Here is a 6,776-nt window from a genome sequence, read left to right on the forward strand (position 1 = left end):
TCTATTTTGGTACCAATACCATGCCGTTTTTGTTACTATTGCTTTGTAGTAGAGTTGAAGATCTGGTATTGCAATACCCCCTGTTTCACTCTTCCTGCTAAGGATTGCTTTAGCTATTCTGGGTTTCTTATTCTTCCAGATGAATTTCATAATTGCCTGCTCTATTTCTGTAAGGTACGTCATTGGGATTTTAATTGGAATTGCATTGAATTTGTATAGCACTTTAGGTAGTATGGCCATTTTGACAATATTAATTCTTCCTATCCAAGAACATGGAAGATCTTTCCATCTTCTAAGGTGTTCTTTAATTTCTTTCTTTAGTGTTGTATAGTTCTCATTGTAGAGGTCTTTCACCTCTTTTGTGAGATTGATTCCCAAGTATTTTATTTTTTTCGAGGCTATTGTGAATGGGGTAGTTTTCCTAATTTCTCTTTCTGAAGATTCATCACTTATGTATAAAAATGCGTTGGATTTATGGGCATTGATCTTGTAACCTGCTACTTTACTGAAATCACTTATGAGTTCTAAGAGTTTTCTGGTGGAATTTCCAGGTTCCTCTAAATATATAATCATGTCATCAGCGAACAGGGATAGTTTGAGTTCTTCTTTTCCAATTCGTATCCCTTTAATTTCTTTGGTTTGTCTAATTGCTCTGGCCAGAGTCTCAAGAACGATGTTGAATAGAAGTGGTGAAAGAGGGCATCCCTGCCTTGTTCCAGTTTTTAGGGGGAATGCTTTCAGTTTTTCACCATTTAGAATGATATTAGCCATGGGCTTAGCATAAATGGCCTTTACAATATTAAGGAATGTTCCCACTATCCCTATTTTTTCTAGTGTTTTGAGCATGAAGGGGTGCTGTATTTTATCAAATGCTTTTTCTGCATCTATTGAAATAATCATGTGATTCTTGACTTTAAGTCTATTAATATGGTGAATTACGTTTATTGATTTCCTGATGTTGAACCAACCTTGCATCCCTGGGATGAAACCCACTTGATCATGGTGCACTATCTTTTTAATATGTTTTTGTATGCGATTTGCTAAAATTTTGTTGAGAATTTTTGCGTCGATGTTCATTAAGGATATTGGTCTGAAATTTTCTTTCCTTGATGAGTCTCTGTCTGGTTTAGGTATCAGTGTGATATTGGCTTCATAGAATGAGTTTGGGAGGGTTCCCTCCTCTTCTATTTTATGGAACACTTTGAGAAGTATTGGAATGAGCTCTTCCTTAAAGGTTTTGTAGAACTCGGCTGAGAACCCATCTGGTCCCGGACTTTTCTTTGTTGGTAGGCTTTTGATGACTTCTTCTATTTCAGTACTTGAAATTGGTCTATTTAAATTGTTTATGTCCTCCTCATTCAGTTTAGGCAATTCATATGTCTCTAGAAACCTGCTGATGTCTTCGAAATTTTCTATTTTGTTGGAGTATAGATTTTCAAAATAGCTTCTAATTATGTTTTGTATTTCCATCCTGTCTGTAGTGATATTTCCTTGTTCATTCCGAATTTTAGTGATTTGGGTTTTCTCTCGTCTTCTCTTTGTTAGTGTGGCTAAAGGTTTATCAATTTTGTTTATTTTTTCGAAGAACCAACTATTTATTTTGTCAATTTTTTGTATTGTTTCTTTTGTTTCAATTTCATTGATTTCAGCTCTGAGTTTAACAATTTCCTGTCTTCTACTACTTTTGGTGCTGTTCTGTTCTTCTTTTTCTAAGGCTTTGAGCTGTAGTGTTAGGTTGTTTATTTGTTGAGTTTTACTTCTTTTATTAAATGCGCTCCATGAAATAAATTTCCCTCTAAGTACTGCTTTCATAGTGTCCCAGAGGTTTTGATATGATGTTTCTTTGTTCTCATTTACCTCTAAGAATTTTTTAATTTCCTTCCTAATATCTTCTGTTATCCATTCATCATATAATAGCATATTGTTTAATCTCCAGATGTTGGAATAGTTTCTGTGTTTTACTCTTTCATTTATTTCTAACTTCAATCCATTATGATCTGATAGAATACATGCTAGTGTCTCTATCTTCTTGTATTTGCTAACATTAGCTTTGTGGCATAATATATGGTCTATTTTAGAGAAGGATCCATGTGCTGCTGAGAAGAAAGTGTATTCACTCTTGGTTGGATGGAATATTCTATAAATGTCCGTTAAGTCTAAATTATTGATTGTGTTGTTGAGATCTATGGTTTCTTTGCTCAATTTTTGTCTGGAAGATCTGTCCAGTGGTGAGAGCGGCGTGTTGAAATCACCTAGTATTATTGTGTTGTGGTCTATTTGGTTTCTGAAATTGAGAAGGATTTGTTTGACATACATAGATGAGCCACTGTTTGGGGCATAGATGTTTATGATTGTTATATCTTGCTGATTTATGCTTCCCTTAAGCAGTATGAAATGACCTTCTTTATCCCTTCTGACTAACTTTGGCTTGAAGTCCACATTATCGGAAATGAGGATGGATACTCCAGCTTTTTTGCTGAGTCCATGTGCATGGTATGTTTTTCCCCATCCTTTCACCTTTAATCTATGGGTATCTTTTTCTATGAGGTGAGTCTCTTGCAGGCAACATATTGTTGGATCTTTCTTTTTAATCCAGTCTGCCAGTCTATGTCTTTTGATTGATGAATTCAGGCCATTAACGTTCAGGGTTATTATAGAGAAATGATTTGGTTTCCCGGTCATTTGGTTCATTTTTAAAATTTTGTTTATTTATTTGTTTGACACAACTTGTTTCCTCCTTTATTTGACAATTCCTTTAGGATAATTCCTCCCTTTGCTGATTTGCTTCTTTGTTTTTCATCTCTTCCTCATGGAATATTTTGTTGAGAATGTTCTGTAATGCTGGCTTTCTTTTTGTAAATTCTTTTAGCTTTTGTTTATCATGGAAGGATTTTATTTCATCGTCAAATTTGAAGGTAAGTTTTGCTGGGTATAAGATTCTTGGTTGGCATCCATTTTCTTTCAGGGCTTGAAAAATGTTGTTCCAGGACCTTCTAGCTTTTAGGGTGTGGATTGAAAAATCTGCTGATATGCGTATTGGTTTCCCCCTGAATGTAATTTGGTTCTTTTCTCTCACAGCCTTTAAAATTCTGTCTTTATTTTGTATGTTAGGTATTTTCATTATAATGTGCCTTGGTGTGGGTCTGTTGCAATTTTGTGTATTTGGAGTCCTGTAAGCCTCTTGAACTTGATTTTCCATTTCATTCTTCAGATTTGGGAAATTTTCTGATATTATTTCATTGAATAGGTTGTTCATTCCTTTGGCTTGTTTCTCTAGGCCTTCCTCAATCCCAATAATTCTTAAATTTGGCCTTTTCATGATATCCCATAGTTCTTGTAGATTCTGTTCATGATTTCTTACCATCTTCTCTGTTTGTTCAGCTTTGTTTTCAAGGTTAAATATTTTGTCTTCATTGTCTGAGGTTCTGTCTTCCAGGTGTTCTATCCTATTGGATATGCTTTCTATGGAGTTCTTAATTTGGTTTATTGTTTCCTTCATGTCAAGGATTTCTGTTTGGTTTTTTTTCAATATCTCTAACTCTTTATTGAAATGATCTTTTGCTTCCTGTATTTGCTCTTTTAACTGTCGATTGGTGCGATCAATCAATGCTTGCATTTGCTCTTTCATCTCATCATTCAATGCTTGCATTTGCTCTTTCATCTCCTCGTTTGCTTCTCTGATCATTTTAATTATGTACATTCTGAACTCCTTTTCTGTCATTTCTTCTGCCATGCTGTCATTGGGTTTTATTGATGTAACATCTAGATTTGTTTGCAGCATTTTCTTTCCTTGTTTTCTCATGTTGTTCAGATATCAGTGGACCGCTGAGATATTGCAGATTTCCTCTGTTGATTTACAATTACCCTGAAGATTTCTATATATATCCCCTCTTAGCCTTCAGTAGGGTGAAGACTTGGAGGAGGTTGATAATGCGGTGCTCCACAAGGAAGCTGCCTCTCTAGGAGTGGTGGCCTTCAGGTGGGGTATATTCCCTGCTAGTGGGCAGAGGTGCCTCCACTTGTTGACCAATGGTCATCCAAAGGGGACCTAGGCTGTGGGCTGAGGCAAGGCCTGTTTGGGCCTGAGTCTCTGGTTTTACCGTCCTTGTGGGAAACCTCACCCAGCAGGGAAGACTCACCCAGTGGGGAGGTCTCGCTGGTCAGTTTCCTCCTAGAGGTTCCCCTCAATTTACAGCTACTGCCTGGGCTGGGCTGCCTTCCTCTGCAAAGTTTCCAGGGGCCCGGCCCTACCTCCTGGGCCTGGGAGCCTCACCCTTCGCAGATGAATCTCCTTAGGCTGCCCCTCCTCAGAGAATTTGCCCATAGGCCTGGAACCTTCGCTCCGCCCTAAGCCTGTCTCTGTGCGGCTCTTCCACCCAGAAGCCTCCTAAATCCTGGGACCCTGCTCTGCACCTAATCGCCTGGCTGCGTGGCCCCTCCTCTGAGCAGCCACCTGTGGCTCCGAACAATCGCTCTGAGTCCCAGAGACCCGCCACAGGCCTCTTCCTCCAGACAGCCGCCCAGTATGCCGGTGCGGTCACTAGGAGTCCAAGAAACTCACTTCGTGCCTCCTCCTCCCACCAACCACCCGTAGCCCGGGGCAATCAATTACTCCGAGTCGAAGTGACCCTGCCCGTTCCTCCTCCTTCTCCAGATAACCCCCCGGGTGTTCAGGAGCAGTCCCTCTGAGTGGCTCTGAATCCACGTGACCCGCTGCACGGGTCCTCTGGGCAACCGCCCGGAGCTCTGGTGTGGTCCCTCAAGACCAAGCGTCCCACCATGATTCTCCTCCAGGCAGCCCCCCTGTGTTCAGGAGCTGTCACTTTAAGACCAAACAACTCACCACTCGCCTTCTCCTCTGAGCAGCCGCCTGGAGCGCCAATGCAGTCACTGCGAGTCCAAAGGACCCGCCGCGCTCCTTCTCCTCCTTCTCCTACTCCTCCGGGCAGGCCCCGGGGTTCAGAAGTGGTCCGGGTCCAAACAGCTCGCCACGCAGCCCCTTCTCTGGCAACCGCCCGCAGTTCCCGTATAGTCACCCGAATCCAAGCGGCTGCTCCTCTTCCTCCTTGTCCTCAGGGCAGGCCCCGGGGTTCAGAAGCGTCGTTCTGATTCCAAACAGCTCGTCGCGCGGCTTCTCCTCTGGCAACCGCCTGCAGCTCTGGCGCAGTCTCTCCGAATCCAAGTGGCCACGCTCCTCTCCTCCTCCTCAGGGCAGGCCCCGGTGTCCTGAGTCCACACAGTTCTCCCCGCCACTCCTCCCCCGGGCAGCCGCCGGAGCCCCAGTGGCTGCTCCGAGTCCCAGCGCTGTGCCGAGCGGCCTCCTCTATGGCGCTCCAGCGGGGGGAGGGGCGTCTCGCCGGCAGTTCTACTTCACAAAGTTTCCTGCGTTCCGGGACCCCCGTCCCATCCGGGATGCCCCCCCAGGGGGTGAGAGTCACCCGGCTACTTTGAGTTGGTCCCAAGCGTCTCAATATCTCCTCTCTTGAATCCTGAGTTCTGGAGCAACACGTAATGCAGCCACCCTCTAGGCCGCCATCTTGAAAACCTCCCTTCATAATTTAACTTTCAATCACAATGCTACCTAACAATCTGCTCCCACAATTGCTGTGAATTTAACAGGTGGCTTCTGCAAGCTAGCCCTGAGTGAGCTCAGCAACAACTGGACATGTCTATCAAATTACATCTGCATGCCAACCAGTTCTGTCATTTATGATCCTTAGGTTTCTTAATGTAGGAAGATCATTGCTTTGACTCTGCTCTGTGTTAGACCAACTGCTTCATCTGTGGTATTAGTGCAAATACAAATAATTTCTTCTTTAATGTTGAAATTATATATTTAGTTTAAAACATCACATCTGCCACCTTCAAAGGAATAACTTTCAAAATTCTTCTAGCATTTTCATTCAATGTATCAAATACCCAACTGTGTTCCTGGATAGGTAATTGAGTAGCTTTTTTTCAAAAATTCACATTTTAATTATATACATAATAAAGGTAAATAAATTATAATTATGCAACTTGATAACTTTTTTAAAAAAATGAACACATCTACTATCAATACTAAAAGAAAATCAGCACTTCAGAATCACCTTCATGACCCCGTCAGCTACTATCCCCTCCAAGATAAGCTCTATGCTAATTTCTATCACCACAGATTTGTGGTGTTATAATGATCTTTATATAATTGAATCATTACCTTTTGCATTTCTCGTAGTTCAACTCAGGAATTTTTCTAAAATTTCTGCATGCAGATTCTATACATTTGTGTTGTATTTCTATTTTGATATTTTGATGTTGATGCTACTCTAAATTGCATTGTTTCAAATCTCATTCCCCAAGACTCATACAAAAATACAAATTTTAATTTTTTTTTGGATTTTCATCTTGTGTCCAAGTGATTTCTAAAATCACTTACTAATTACAAGAGACTTCCTGCTGAGGTTTTATTTTCTATGAATAATATCATGTGATGTGCAAAATAATTGGGTTTAATTTCTTGCTTGCCAGTCCCTCTATCATTTATTGTTGTCTTTCCTTTCTCTGCTGGGGCAAAGACTTCCTGTTCAGTAGAGGGATGATAGTGAACATGCTTTGTTTATTCTTGATCTTGAAAGGAAAATCTTTCAGTGGGTTATGATTTCGTATGCTGTTTTGTTTTAGTTAGCTTTTTTTTGCTGCTGTGACCAAAAGAACTGACAAGAACAATTTTAGAGGAAGAAAAGTTTATTTTAGGGCTCATAGTTTCAGAGGTCTCAGTCCATAGATGGCTGACTCCA

This window comes from Sciurus vulgaris, assembly GCF_902686455.1.
Source record: "Sciurus vulgaris genome assembly, chromosome: 12".
In the NCBI taxonomy this organism is placed as follows: Eukaryota; Metazoa; Chordata; class Mammalia; order Rodentia; family Sciuridae; genus Sciurus; species Sciurus vulgaris.